The sequence below is a fragment of the Ambystoma mexicanum genome, chromosome 4q (assembly GCF_040938575.1).
Source record: "Ambystoma mexicanum isolate Mex_15411 chromosome 4q, UKY_AmexF1_1, whole genome shotgun sequence".
In the NCBI taxonomy this organism is placed as follows: Eukaryota; Metazoa; Chordata; class Amphibia; order Caudata; family Ambystomatidae; genus Ambystoma; species Ambystoma mexicanum.
In genome coordinates, this window is record NC_090928.1 from 1,137,462,005 (window position 1) to 1,137,477,848 (window position 15,844).

The window sequence follows — 15,844 nt, forward strand, 5'->3', positions numbered from 1 at the left end:
GCGCTTGTGCTCTTGAAGCTACATCCAAGATGGGGGTGCTCCTTTATTTGGAATTGTTTCCATCCCATGCAAATGATAGAATTTCTGCTGCCTGTGGCGCAGGTGCTGTTTCAGCATGTGTGACGGGAAGCTCAGATATCTGATCATCGCTTGGAGGTGCCTACAATTAGTGCTTAGGATGGAGGCAGGTCCCAGAGAAAAGTATGCCTGCTGTGAGAACCTGCCTCCCTTCCACTGCAAGGCCTGTGGCGGTCTTGCACAGGAACCTATACTTGCTGCTTGGCCTCAGCTCACCCTGCACGACCTTAGCAGCACAGATCAGGAAGATTCAGCCAGGGCTGTGTAATTCTACACTTAAACCCATATCACGGGGGACCCTCAGGCTCTCGACAAAGGCCATACAGATTAACTCAAATTCAGTCATAGTGGAGCCTTTTTCCAGCTGCTTAATGATCATTGCCTGAAACCATTTTTGTCAACACAGTAATGCAGGCTTGGAAACATTCTCCTTTGCACTATATGTAATTGATAGACAATGCATGACAATGCACGATTTGCTGACGTCACTCTGTTATTGGGAGAGTAAAGCATCTGGTTAAATTAGTTCATGAATGCAGTAAGCACTGCAGAATATTTTATTTGATGTTCTAACTATTTACATAGCCCCAGTATGAAGGCCTTTGGGCGAGCCGGCGCGTTACAAAAATTTAAATAAATAAATAAATAAGGGCTAGCGAAGTATGGTCAAGAAGGATACTGTAGAACGGAAAGAGAGAGTCAATTTGCGGAGACTATCTGTGGGTCTATTAAATGGACGAGCAAGTCCTTTTTGAGAGCTTTTCAAAGTATATAATAAGCTACAAGAGGGCTTGTTGGGAGCTGTGGGAAGGTCTGTGGGATCTTTGTCAACGTTTAGTGGTAGCTATATCAGGGCCTGTTGGGGCCATGTGAGGACCTGTTTCGGCTATGTAAGAGTCAGTACGTGGCTATGTGATGTTTCATAAGGACTATGTGAGAGAGTGAGTGAGTGAGTGGGATTTTTCGGAGTGCACGCACTGGAACCACAATCATGGCTATGTTCAGATCCGCTGCTGGATTAAGGGACGTTGAGAACCTTTAGGTGGCTGTGTGATGGCATAGCGGGTGCTATGGGACAACCTTTTTGGGGCTGAGTGAGTGAGGGTCTCTCGGTGACTACATGAATATCCATTGATGCTGCCTAATGGTTATTGGGTAGTATGGGGGGTGAATGTTCGAGGCTGTGCGTGTGGCGTGTTAGTACATATTTGAGGGTTTGCAAGAGGCTTTCAGAGGTCTTCACGTTCTGGCGAACACCATTATTCAATATGAATCTAGTTGGCAGTGCGGGAGCATAACACGCATTGTATGTGCTTCCGCCCTCAACAAAGGGTTAGGCTGCTTGTCTGTGCGACCTATACTGACTCTATGCATTACATGCTGCTGCCACCCTTCAAGATGGCGCTGGCCATCATGTTTATGCCACCGGATGCCACCGTTCAAGATGCCGCTGGCCATCATGTTTATGCCACCGGATTTGACGCTATGCATTACATGCTGCTGCCACCCTTCAAGATGGGGCTGGCCATCATGTTTATGCCACCGGATTTGACGCTATGCATTACATGCTGCTGCCACCCTTCAAGATGGGGCTGGCCATCATGTGTATGCCACCGGATTTGACGCTATGCATTACATGCTGCTGCCAACCTTCAAGATGGGGCTGGTCATCATGTGTATGCCACCGGATTTGACGCTATGCATTACATGCTGCTGCCAACCTTCAAGATGGGGCTGGCCATCATGTGTATGCCACCGGATTTGACGCTATGCATTGCATGCTGCTGCCACCCTTCAAGATGGGGCTGGCCATCATGTGTATGCCACCGGATTTGACGCTATGCATTGCATGCTGCTGCCACCCTTCAAGATGGGGCTGGCCATCATGTGTATGCCACCGGATTTGACGCTATGCATTACATGCTGCTGCCACCCTTCAAGATGGGGCTGGCCATCATGTGTATGCCACCGGATTTGACGCTATGCATTACATGCTGCTGCCACCCTTCAAGATGGGGCTGGCCATCATGTGTATTCCACCGGATTTGACGCTATGCATTACATGCTGCTGCCACCCTTCAAGATGGCGCTGGACATCATGTGTATGCCACCGGATTTGACACTATGCATTACATGCTGCTGCCACCCTTCAAGATGGCGCTGGCCATCATGTGTATGCCACCGGATTTGACACTATGCATTACATGCTGCTACCGCCCAACAACAGGGAGTTGGTAACATGTCTGTTCATCACAAGCACTTATGTTAACTAAGTAAGCCTTCTTAACAGCGCCGTGATGCCGAGATGCAGTTGGGCGCTTTATAAACGCAAATTAATAAAATAAAAGAAATAAAAAATAAAATATCAATGATATTCTTTGGTGGATGTCACGATTCCATGGCTCACAGCATTGCTTGTATTCCAGTGGGGCACCACCTTAAAGGCTTTGCAATTAATGAAATTCAGCTTCCTGAAATGACAGCAGGCCATTCCCTTGGAGATGCCAGGGCAGGTGGAATTAAGAGCCTGACTATAACTACATTAAGAGGTTCTATGAAGACATTTCTGAAATGTACTAGAGCCTCTTGCAGACTCCTCCATAAGCATTGCACCCAGGTCTCTCTCTCCCTCTAGGGGCTGCCCTACATATGTACCTATAGTACATATCTATAGTACTATATCTGTCTACCATCTCTATTCAATGTACTTGTGTGTCTCCAAATATTCAATTGATATGATATATGATATGATATTTTACTTATATTGCGCTCGTGCACAAGTGCTTCAAGGCGCGATGAGGCATTCGGAAGGGAACAAAAGGGGACAAGACAACGATCTTACTAACCTCAGTGACAGTGAGATCGCACAAGTGCAGGGGAGAGGAAAGGGGAAAAGTGCCAGGGGAGAGGGGGGGAGGAGCAAGTGCAGGACATAGGATCTAAACATCGAAAACAAGAAGTGCGGCCAGCAGGTGGCAGTGCAGGGGTTAAGTGCAGACAGTGAGTGTTAGTGCAGGTAGGGAATTGTGGATTTATTTTCAGCACGTATCCCCCACTTAGTGCGAATAGACTGAAGTGGGGGAGCCGCAGTATCTGGTCCTGAGAAATATTAACGAGCCAAATCAATTTCCTCTCTTCTGAGGATGAGATAAAGCAAGCAGGTTGCACATGGGAATGCTTGGGAAGGTGCTGGCATTCCTCTTGGTAGCATCCCGTTCCAGCGCTCTCTTGCCTGCCTGTGCCAGTACAGAAGTGGACAACCATACGGGAACCGGTCGTGGACCAGCCCCAAAACCAGACATGGACCGGCCCCAAAAGAGATCCGTCTATTCTGAACTCAGAGGAGGATTAGTCTATCCCAAGCAGGCGGGACCCCTCCCCGGTGTGTAAGGTAAGCCGGGCTATGGATGCAATGACTCCCCTCCCTGAGGTGCCTCTTCATTCCCTGGGTACGGAGAGCAGGGTGGCCAGGTCTGGGCATACCTGTGCCACTTAGGAAAACTCCCTGAGAAAATCAGAAATCAAAGAATTGATATTCTCGCGTCAATTCATCCTAAATAATGGGAATTCCTCATAGAGGACCAAAGCATTGCATTCCACCTGCGCCTCCTCCATGCCACATGCATTACTCTCCTTCCATGCCATACGCATTATGGCTTCAGAATTGGTACATACATGTGTAGAACAGGTGTGTTGTGCCTCGCCTGTACGACATGCTACTTACAGTCAGAGAATCTCCCAGCGCTCCAATCACTTTGATGTCAGCGGGCCGGAGCTGATGAACTAAGGATGAAAAAGGAATAACATCCGGGGATGAACAGACACACATCAAGTTACACAAGGAAGAGAACAGAGGGGGGGGTGGAGGGTTCTACAGATCATACAGGGTGTAGTCTTGTTCTGATGGGAATCAAAGCACATCGCAAACCAAGAAAACTCATAGGGCCCGATTCACCGAACGTTTTTCTATAGGATTACACCATTATAAAACGCTTCTGTGAATCAGGGGCCCATAGTGAGAAGCAAATGACTTATCAACATGCATCTGAGACCACAACTCATTGAATGCGTACCATGTGAGTGCTCTTGTGTACACAGTTTTGCTATGGCAACTGCGGCCTCAGACATTGAATCAGAACAGACCATGAGTTCCTCACCATGGGCATCAAAGCTGATCCTCAAACTGCCCTCAAGAATGAACCATTTATCTCTGTGTCATTTCAATTCCATCTTTTCTGTTCGACGTAGAGCTACGTTTTACACCCGATTGTTCTCTCTACCCAAGTTGGTTGCAAGATCAATTGATCAATGGTAACTTGGCAGGCACATGCGGTATGCAGGCTCAGTCAATGTGACTGCGGAGCTCAGAGTTTTGACCAGAAGATTATAGCTGATCGGAATATGGGCCTAGCAGAACAAAGTGCCAAGAGCAGTCTTAAGCAACCCCATAACAGGACTCAGCTAGAGCTTTAACCAAAGCCATGCTTTCAAATGAACTGCTGATCTTTTGTGTTTAGCGAGTGATGTGAGTATGGTGGAAAGGGCTAAGGAAAGGACACATAAAACATTAGAGGAATTTTGCCCTAAGATCCTTTTGCTTCGGGCTATATCTGTGTGGGCATATGGGAGAGACCTTCCAAGGATGGGCGGGTGTCTTGTTGGCCTGTCCTATGATAAGGTTGGAAAAACTATTAATGATTGGGCCAGTATGTTTACCTATAGGCCCTTTCTTCCCACAGGAAGCCTATTCATTGCTTTACATGCATGACTGTTGTGAACTTGGTCACATTTCTTGTTACCAAAGTTGATTAGAGTTTGCACTAAGTGCCACAAAGAGTTTCTGCTGATTCTGTTGGTTTTTGCTTTGTTTAGTATTATGTCAAGCTTCGTTGATGGTTGCAATTTAAATTTTACTAAAGAAATGTTGCTTAAATCAAGTGTTTTAAAAAAAATCTTTGTAATGCTTATAAAATGTGTCTGTTAGTGGGAATGCTTGAACTTCCCAAAATGTGGCCTGTGAAAAAATCAATCTTTTCTGGGTGGGTTCGACGCACACTACGGAACACTCGTGAGATTTGCCGAGGGTCAAACCGTGGCATGCCATGAGTCACATGATGGGGTTCAAGGCACACAGTCCAATTGCAAGGCCCGAGACTTGTAAGGGGAGATCAACTAGCCAATCAGAGGCCTCGAGGCACTCTAAAACGGGATTGAGGGCTAAAAAGGCCCATCTTGCTTCAGGCTTCCTTTGTGTGTTTTGTTTAGCTGTTTGGAGTGGACAAGGCAGTCTCACTGGTTGTATCCTCCTTTTGTCTGTTTGTGTGTGTTCTTCATGCTCCCTCTCTTATCTTCCCCTTTTGCCCTTATTCCTTTTTTTTAAGTAAAAAAAAAAGTCACTTTTGTAATTTTCCCTGTTCCCTTTGTACCATCCCAAAAACAAAAAAAACAAAAAAAGGTTTCCTAACAGCTTTTCCTTCCTGTGTTTGAAGGGCATCCTTTGTGTGTGAACCCGAGAAGTCTTCCAGTGCTGTGCTCAGCCACCTTCCCTACTGTTGGTGTATTTCAATAAACCTTTCCCATCATGTGCATCTCATCTTGCGTGCATCCCTTTGCTTGCCTTTGTCACTTGTTTTGCTGGGGGTAGATCCCTGTCTTCGGCTGGTGCCTCCCTTTGGAACAGCCTCCCGGCCACCTTGAAACTTGAGGAAAAACATCTTTGGTTCCGGAAACTTCTCAAGACCTTCCTCTTTGCCTCTGCCTTTGCCCCCCTATCCCCTGTTGATCTGTTTCTTCTCATGGCATTGTGCACCTGGCCACCCTCTGTTCTTTCGGGCCCAGGTACCTGCTCACCCTGCCACCCTCCTGCACTGCCTCCAGGCCACCATCTGTACTAGGGTTCTGTATCTGTACCCATATAGTCCTCCTCCCACGTTTCTTCTGCACTTATCAGATTTACCTTTCTGACTAACTTTCACCTGCCACTTGCTGGCTGCACTACCATGGTTTAAAGCCCTTATTTATTATTTATTCTATTTAATATTTGTTGATGTTTTCTCTCCTCTGTTTCGCACTTTCCACTCCTCCCCTTTTCTTGCTCTTTTGCCCCATTTTCCTTTCCCATGCATTTGCGCTTTCTCAAATGTCACTGGGCCTAGTAAGGTCGCTGTTTTTCTGTTTTTTTTCTCCCTTGTTCCCCTCCCTTTTTGCCTGGTCACGCTCTGAAACACTTGTGTACGAGCGCAATATAAATAAAATATCATTTCATTTCATTTGTGCTATGCACATTGATACCTTAGACACTTTTGTGTTTTGCACATTGAGAACGCCGATAACATGTTCTTTTATTTGGAGACAGTGGTAGTGGGAGAAGACAACGAGCTGGATACTTCTCCTCTGTGTCAGAGGTTGACGGAGTGGGCTTGCAGTGGGATACAGAGCCTGCGGTAGTGGGGCAAACGAGGTTGCGATGAAAGATGAGGTATCAGAGACAGTGATTGGGAGGAGGGGAAGATGGTAGTTAAGGAAGGGGACATAGTGGTTGAGGAGGAGGTGACCAAGGTTGAGGAGGTGGAGATGGAGCAGAGGACCAGGAAATGGAGCGTGAGGGGGAGGCTACAAATCTGTAGGAGGCTTAAGTAGATGTAGATGCAGAGTCACTCGAGAGGTACCTGCAGAAGGTGGGCGAGTAGCTTGTACTTGGACTTGGTGGGGAGGAGGAAGAGGTACTCCAAGAACAGCGTGCAGATGCAGCCATAGAGGTGCCTGGGGACGAGGGTGGGAGAGTCAGGGGGAGGTGGTTCTACAGGAGCCAGAGATGGTTCCCCAGCAGGTGGCGCAGGCGGAGGAGACTCGTGCCACTCCAACATTGCCTGCCTTGCAGAAGGGGCTGAAGTGATGTCAGAAGACATCCAAATCCATGATATCACCGTCCATCTGGTCACGTGACTGCCAGGGCCAGGCAGATAGTGTAATATTTAACTTTGGCAGAAGTCAGTTCACCGGGATAAGAGTTTTCTGGTCTCCTCTTTGATGTGAAGGCACTGTAGGTTTGTCAAACCGGATATTAAATTATGCCTCTTATTATAAACGATTTGTATGTATATTGGCCTATGCCAAGTTGCTTAAAATTGTACGCGACTAACTCTCTACGGCAAGGTCTTGACCTTAGAAATTGATGTAAGCCGCCATCTTGAATCAAGCCTCCATTTTAGGTTAGAAACCGCCATTTTGGAGTTTTATACAAAGTCACCCTGTAATCTAAAATGGCCGTCTCGTGTGTCCTTGTTCTTGCCTTAACCTCTCCAACCTCTGTAGGGGAGTTAATGTCCAACCTGCCCTCAGGCTATTTGTTAGGGTCATGTAGACCTTGTCCTTTGTTGACCTCGGGAGCAGGGGATTACTTGAATCAGCAATGTTAAACTACAAGTATACAAGAACAGTAATGCTATCCGAATATAATATGCAAAACATTGTTTGGTCTGTATTAAAACAATATGTAAAGAGTGTAAATGTTAAATTGAAGAATAATGTAGTGTGTAGTAAATGTATTGAAAAGTAAACCGCATGCACGAGATATGTAAATTAGGAAAGTGAACCTGGCGCGACCCTAGCCCAGTGTATGATTAACCTGGAAGAGGGCTGGACATCATTTTACAAATTGTATAAATGCGTCGATGTCCAGCTAGGAAATTCTGTCACTGATCACATTGAACCCTGCTGGTGGTCTCTGTGATGTATTGACGGCCAAATAGCTATTTGTGTACTTTGTTGAATACTGTTCAGTTTTGTAATAAAGATTCTGGGAATCTTTATAAGCCTGTGTCGGTGTATTTTCCTTTGCTCGGTGTAGCAGCCGTAATATTGTATTTTTTCTGATTCCACAGGTTGTAGCACAATTGTAGGTTTATGGAGTGGCTATCACATGCCACAGATGCAGCTAGTGCAGTGCCCTCCTGGAGAGGTAACGGTGGACACTACACAATGTGGGGTGACACTTCTTATGCCCACCATCCATCCTCTAGAAAGCAGCTCCATGCCCCCTTACTCTGGGCCAAACCAGCAATCTCCCAGAGCCCCCTTGTCTGGCCTGACCCATGACATTTCTGACTAGCTTTCCGTTGATGGTGGTATAATTCAGGGTGTAGGTCCATATGGGCAGAACCGGTGAGCCAGAATGATGAGGAATACAGGCGCTCACTGTGTGCATTGCATGTCCTCTGTCACCAGTTGGTGTGAGATGGTTAACGAGTTAGTTATGGATGCCATGGATGCCATGCCATTCTCCTGCACCCTCCTGACCTTTCTAGATGACTGGTTAAGACAGTACTAAAAGGGGGAATATGGTACACTGGCACATCTGAGGAATCTGCTGTTTGTTCTTCAAAGCAGCGGGACTGGTGTTTTTTTCTTACAGTCGTTTTTCTTGATACTTTGCTTGTTCAATTTTTTTTAAAAAATAAGCTCTCTCATGTCTGTGTTTTTGAAGCCTCTTGTGTGGTCTGAGACAATAAACCCAGCAGCGCTAAAAACATGTTCACACTACACACTAGCTTCCACACCTAATTGAACAATCATAGATGGCCACACTGACCACTTGCCAAACCGGAATTGCAGCGAATCGTCTTCACTACCAGTTGGCATATGTCGAGAACGGTTACCAGACATTTGGTCGAAATAAATTGGTCGACCAGACAAATGGTCGAACCAATTTGGTCGAAAACCAAATGGTCGAATATTTTTTTTTTATTTTCACCCTTTTTTTTTTTTTGGGGGGGGTTCCCCCCCAACCCTCTTTTTTTTCTAAAAACCCATTTTTATAAAAAACAAAAACCCGAAAAATAAATATATAATTAAAAAAAAAAATTCGACCATTTGGTTTTCGACCAAATTGCGTAGACCAAATGTCATTCGACCAGTTTTAGGTCGACCAAATGTCTGGACACCGTCGAGAACATAGGCATCAACAATATGGACTGCGTTTGCGAGTTCCACAAACCTTACCGACCCCTGCGGACAAGGTAAGCCGATTTATTTTGCTCCGGGCAGCTTTCACTTTTTCACTCCTTCAGATCTACGTGGATGGCCAGGCTAACACCTGCCCCCCCCCCCTTTTACAGCCAGTGAGCGACGGATTCGAGACCATCGCCCGCGAATGCTCTATCTCGCATGTGCTGCACAGCGGTCTCATCCCGATCCCTCTCCATGGACAACGTGCAGGTTACGCTGCCTTTTGTACTCCGTGGCATAGTCTCATCATCTCAGTATGGAATATTCATGGCCCTTCATTTTTTGTTTTGCAGAAGCCAGCGAGACCACGTTATATCATTGTACACCAAATACGCCCCAGAAGCAGGGATTTTGTATCCTGCAGACTCAAGATGTTTTTTCAAACCTTTTTATATCTCTTATAGTGCATTTATGACAAGAATCTGCTCGTATCTTCGGAGGCACGTTCATATGCCCATATGTTCATATGCTTACTTTGCAGGTTTCCTGCCCCTTTAGGATGTCGACTGCGACCGGAGTGACTCTATGAGCTCCGTGCACCTCCAGCAAGCGGTTCTACTTGGTTCTCCGGCCTCCCAGGCCAGTTCTCATATGGACTCCGCAGGAGCTACACTCCCAATTTTTAGACCTTCTATGTATTCTATGTATTCACACCTGTTCTATGTGACAGCAGCCACCATGTTAGTAGTAATTACACTGTTTGATATTCGCACTCCAGGGGTCCAGTAGTCCAATGGTCCCGAAGAAGGCATACCGAACGACCCATTTCCGAAACATCTAAGGGAAGGACAGAAACACAGCCACTCAATCCTGTACTCAACGTGTGCTTATAATTAGCGGCGTCGACCCAGAATAGGTTAAGTGGCCATCACACTAAATATGAATTAGAAATTGGCCACTCTGACCCATATATAAAAACTCTCCTAGAAGAAATAAACTAGGAGCATAGATCCATATGGATGAGTAGAAATAGTTGTTACCATTCACAGTATGGACACATGGACAATACTGCATGTGAAGGGTTACTAATGTATACACGTGATGTTTTATGGTTCTGTTCATGTTGTTTTGCACACACTGAGAAAGTTTTCATGTAAATGTATGTCTGTTTATTCATTTGTTCTATGTGCTTTGCATGGCTCAGGATACTTTCCTGCACCCATTTGTATTGATTTATCGAGTAATTGATTGTATATAGGAGCAAGAGACTTTCTTCTGTCCCCTTTAATATGCTTGTGTTTTTTGTCACTATATCTATATAAATGTTGAGGGAAAATTATGACTCTACTATCTAAGAAATAAGGTAATAATATTGAATAAAGAGAATGCAAGAGGTGGGCAAATAATGACACCCCCTCAAACTTGTATTTTTACAAAAGCTAAAATGACTATGGGCCTCATTACAAGCCCGGAAGTAACCCTGCCGGTTCTACCAGCGGGTTTGCCCGCTGGACTTGTAAGATTTACTGGTGCCTGGCTTGCCGGTAACACCGGGGGATTACAACCCCGGCGTTCCGGAAAGTCAGGTGCCAGTAAATTGTAATTCCCCATTCCCATTGAGCCATGTAGGACTCAATGGGAATGGGGAACACAGAAGCACCGGCACCGTTATTAACGGTTTCGGTGCTTCTGTTACGGCATGCTTACCGTGGCAGCTGTGTCCGGCAGGGTCTGGCTTGTTGGGCACAACGGCTCCGGCAGGCAAACCCATAGTGTACCGGTCCGGAAACAATGGTGCCAGTAGGCTTACTGGCACCATTGTAACCGGACCAGCACACATGTAATGAGGCCCTATGATTTGCTGTTGTTGCTGAGTTGGGAATTAACAGACATTCACTGTGAACTCTGACCAAATCAATGGACAGATTGTGCACAAAGAATTTGACTATTAGGTCACTTCTTTGTTATATAGGATCACCCCCATGGTCTGCATTGAGTCTGATGAATTCTCGTGGCGACCCAATGCCTTTGGCAAGCCAGACTGTGGTGAGTCTGTCCCAGACCCCCTGCAGCCTGAGCTGGTATCAGCAGTTGTGGTGAATGAGTGTGCACTGTCAGATGTACTTCTTTGCAGCAGTGGAGTCCTGGGCTTGGTCATTGATTTATGACCTTTGCCTCTATCGTCTTGCTCCAGCCGGGATTTTAAACATCTTTACTCTTGACTAGCATGTCCTATTGCGAATGACAACCCGGAGCATTTTCCTCACCCACACATACATGCTGTTTAATAGTTGCCACCTTAACTTTAAACTGTGGGTGAGGAAAAGGTGGTGCTCCATATTCCCCTATATTCCATGTACCACCAATGCCTGGATCCTTTAGGAAGGTGGAAAGTAGCTTCACAGCCAGTTGCCCTTTTTCTGTATTGCAAAACAGTTAATTGTCATGTGTTGTATTACATAGGTCTCATTGCAACAGATACACCAGTGGCATCACCCCACCGAGTGATGTAGCCTGTAGCCTTACCCATTGGGAGACTTCTTCAAAATGGCTGCAGCAAAGAAGTAGACGTTTGGGCCTCATTACAAGGTTGGAGGTAGCCTTACCTCCAAACAGACAAGAAGGTCTGGCAACCGCGAATGGGCAATTACCAGGGTATTCCGGCCCCGCTGGACCCGTTAATTGCCGTTTCGCGGGTGCTGGAGCCGGTAGATCCCCATTCCCATTGAGCCCTAGCCCTATAGGGCTCAATGGGAATGGGGATGCCTGTAGCACCGGCACGGATCATTACCATGCGGGTTCTACAGGCTTGCTGTGCTCGCGGGTGCCTTTCATTCCGCCAGAGAATACCTGGCGGAATGAAGGGCACCAGCAAGCACAACTCAGAGTTTGTCCGTCCGGATACAATGGTACCAGTAAGCTTACAGGTACCGTTGTAACCGGACCAGCATCCTTGTAATGAGGCTCATTGTCCAACATTTGCCACTGTGTTGGTGTAAGTAGGCACAATCCAGTTGCCAGCTTTGGCTATTGCAGCAGCCAGTTCCTGCGTTGCACTGTTCTTGCAAATGCTCCAGAATATGTGGGACTTGAATTCCACAGAGTCGGCATTGCAGTTTTCAGCTGGTGGCATGACTGCAGCTTTTATGACATGTTCCCAGCACTGTAAGAATGGCGAAAGTGGGTGCAGGCGCTCAAATGGCAGATACTACGTTATGGAACAGGCTACCACAAGATGGAGGGCAAGGGCAAAGCAGGACACCTGCATGGTTTTATCTACCCTCTGGGCAACTACAACGTTAGATCTATTGTCAACTGCCACAAAGCCCATTGCTAAACCAAGGATTCACCCAGAGTGCCACAATCTCATTTACGTTCTTCAAGAGATCAACTCTCATGTGGGATCTGCTGACAAACCCTTCCATTCACAAGGTGGCATGCAGGCGAATGGCGTTTCGGTGCTGATGACATTGGCTTTGTGGAGGAGAGGTATGGGAGAAGGTGAGCAAGTGCCCAGTGATGGCTCGAAATAATGTGCATTGAGCACTGGATCCACGTGTGCATTGTTAGGTGGACTTTCTTACTCTCACAGCGGTACAGTGACATTGCCACTGCTCCCATGACATGATCATAGAGGAATGGTACTGAAGTTCAAGTGAACTAGTGCCAGTTCGAATTTCTCGCAGAGATCAATGGGGCCAAGGATCTATCTGGGTGTCTACATATTAATAGGGCAGTACATCTGTTTGCAAAATTAGTGCAAGGTTGTCATTGAAAAGATGCAGCTTTTTGATATTTTGCGATGTGCTCAAAATCCTCAGCAACAGTGAGCTTGTGCACTGAGGGGGGAAATACATTGGGCCTCATTCCGGGTTTGGAGCTAACCATGGAGTAATTATCTCCATGGTTGCCTCCGAAACCATCCCAAATCTGGCATGGTGAATGGAGTAATTACCGGTCCATTCCAGGGTTGGAGGGACCGGTAATTCCCCATTCACCTTTTGCCCTTCCCCATTCCCATTTCTGCCCCATAGGGCTCAATGGGAATGGGGAAGGAGGTAATTATGGCACCGTAAATTACGGTACCGTAATTACCTCCGAGGTACCTTTGCGGGTTCCGTACTTAACTCCTGCTTAAAGCAGGAGGTAAGGAAGGACCCGCAAAGAGAACTTGGAATACGGAGGTAAGGGATTACCAGCATCAGCACCCTTACCGGTGCAGCTAATCCCTTACCTCCAACCTCGTAATGACCCCCATTGTCTGCTTGATGTGTGGGATCTGTAGGTAAAGATGGTGTTCTGACAGAGCTTGTGAAAATCTGTAAATCAACAAGATTCTCTTGTGTAATGGTGCAGGTGCGAATGTGCCCATTACCTGCATTTGTGGGTGGCGAGAGGCTACTCTGTCCTCCTTTCCTTTTGCCAAGCATGCAGATGATGGCATCTCACAAAGGCACAAAAGAAAGTAGTTCCCAAATTGGTATCCGGTTTCTCAATGCACTTTTCTTCCATATACATAGCAGGCGGCATGGCGAGATTGTTGATTTCCGATATGAAATAAACCCATTTTGGGACAGCTGAGATGGGCCCTTACTTCTGTTCCTTTACTGGGATCTGCTCGGTGCACTCTTTAGTGGATGCTGCATAGGTGCTGCTGACTGAAGGGCCTGTGTGTTGGTGGGAATGACTGCAGAGGTGTACTATGTGCTTTCTAGAGTGCTTTTGGAAAATACTGTACAGTAGTGCATGGGGAGTGTATGAAGACTGTTGGCTGTGTACAGTGCCTGCACTTGACAGTTGCATGAGTTTGCCAATGTCTGCACCCTCTTCTTCTTTCTGGTCTCCCCCACTGAGAGTGGTATCGTCAAAGAAGAGGTTTCTGAGCCTTGAACTTCAATCAGGGGATAGAGCATAATCTACATTTTGTCTTTGTCATCTGTTTCCAAGGAAATCAGAGGTGGGGACATTTCAAGAATGACCTCCCCTTCCTCATCCTTGAATTTCTCTCTTTGTCACTGAGCTGACTTCATTTCTTCTGCCTCTTGTGACATGGTTGGTGGAAACTGAACTGACTCCTCTTCCTGCATTCCATTCTCTGGCACCTGATGCATGTGCAAAGGTGCTGCATGCACAATTATATTTCTTCTTAATGCACCATATTCGTTTGAGACAGATGCCTTTGTATTTTGAGGAGGAAAAGACTGACCAGCATGGCTGGAGCAGAGCCCCAAGTACTCTCTGGGCGTATCCAATGCAAACAGCTGCTGCTGTAGTTGGAGAGAAATGCCTAACAGATACATTCCTAGCCTGACCCCTACCCACATTTTGGCACTGCAGTAGATTCAGACATGTTCATTTCATTCACCACTTCCCTTCAATAAATGCATTTGGGGTTCTCAGTGCTTTGAATTTCTCCTAGCAAATGCACATGTGGTACAGTGTTCTTTGGCTTCCTTCTCTACTTGCCAAGTGCATATGGGGAACTCAGTGCTGTGGCCTTCTACAGAATGCATGAAGGTTGCACTGCCTCTCCGCCCACAATTCACACCCCACCTACAAATCAGGTCTGCTCAACCCCCAACCAATTCCAACCTAATTCCCCAATTCTAAGTATGCCCTATTATCAATTTTTCTACTCTAACCTAACAGTCCTAGGATGCCTCAGCCAAACCTGCCTCTTTGAATGCCAACCATCGACTTTCCCAGGTTTCTCCTCAACTGTCTTTATGTAGACGCAAGGTTGAACCTCTTATCTCGAACCTCAGAAAAACCCTGATAATTCTGACTGTGTTATACCCCCTGGAAATTCTATGCATTTGAGTTTTACACGAACTGTCCTGCCCGTGCTTATCTGTTAGTGTAGGGTGCTTTAACTTGTGAACAAGCATTCATGAAAACAGCTAATGGCTTCAAATTTCATATTCACAGATTTGTGGGTATCCATGAATATCTAGTTGAGTAATAAAGTACATCTTGAGCTGTTCAATATCATTTTGGAGGAGGAGTGCTTGCTTACAAACATGAACGCAAACTGAGAAATTGGGATAAAGAGTGCCTTGTCAGAGTGCAGATGTCACAAGTCCAACTGAGGGATGCAAACTCCTGAAATCATGTAGGAATTATGCAGGATCCTAGGTATTTCTAATAGGCAGGTACTATCTGCAAGTCCTCCTGTATCAGAAGCATGGAAGTGTGTACGGGTGACAGCCAGCCACCACCTGCCAATAAATGTGTTAGAGGAGTCCTGTTGTTAGATCATGCAATGGTGCAGGTAGGGCAGATACAACATCACACACCGCTTCCCAGGCCCCCCGAAGCAAGTGCGGGAATATAAAATAGGAAAACTCTTTTAGTAAAGGTTTTCAGGTCCTGTTGTTTATATAGATGCCGCATTGCTTTGTAGATTGTTGACACAAGTAGGGTAGAGCTAGTTTTGCTGCACTTCGGGGAGATTTAGGTTGCTGAATAAACAGATGACAGTAAAAAGCAATGAGTGCTGACATGTATAGCTGAACAGGATACATATTAGAAGATTGGTCTTGTTAAGTTGTGTCTATAACATTGAACAAGGATATTGCCTTTTTAAGACAAGGCCCCTATTCGAAGCAGCACATTTTGTCCTTTTAGACTGCTGCTGAGATGTATTTGTTTTATTAAAAGCTATTGGCAAAGATACAAAGCTAAATTGTATACACAGTGCTCCCTCTGGCAAGTTAGTGCCATCGCACATGAGGTAGAATGTATTGGTGAGTCAAATAAATAAGAGAAATAATTTTCGGCACAGAGGGCCCTCATCATGTTTTTTTCTAAAACAGCCCTT

The 15,844-nt window shown here is 46.0% G+C and overlaps 1 long non-coding RNA gene across 1 annotated transcript in view; it reads right to left on the reverse strand.

Moving 5' to 3' along the window:
- Window positions 1-15,844, reverse strand: part of LOC138467156 (uncharacterized) — a 48,742-nt gene that overhangs the window by 13,439 nt on the left and 19,459 nt on the right. Inside the window, exon 3 of the long non-coding RNA XR_011268081.1 lies at window positions 3,803-3,861. This is a non-coding gene — a long non-coding RNA (uncharacterized lncRNA). The remainder of the gene's footprint in view (window positions 1-3,802; window positions 3,862-15,844) is intronic.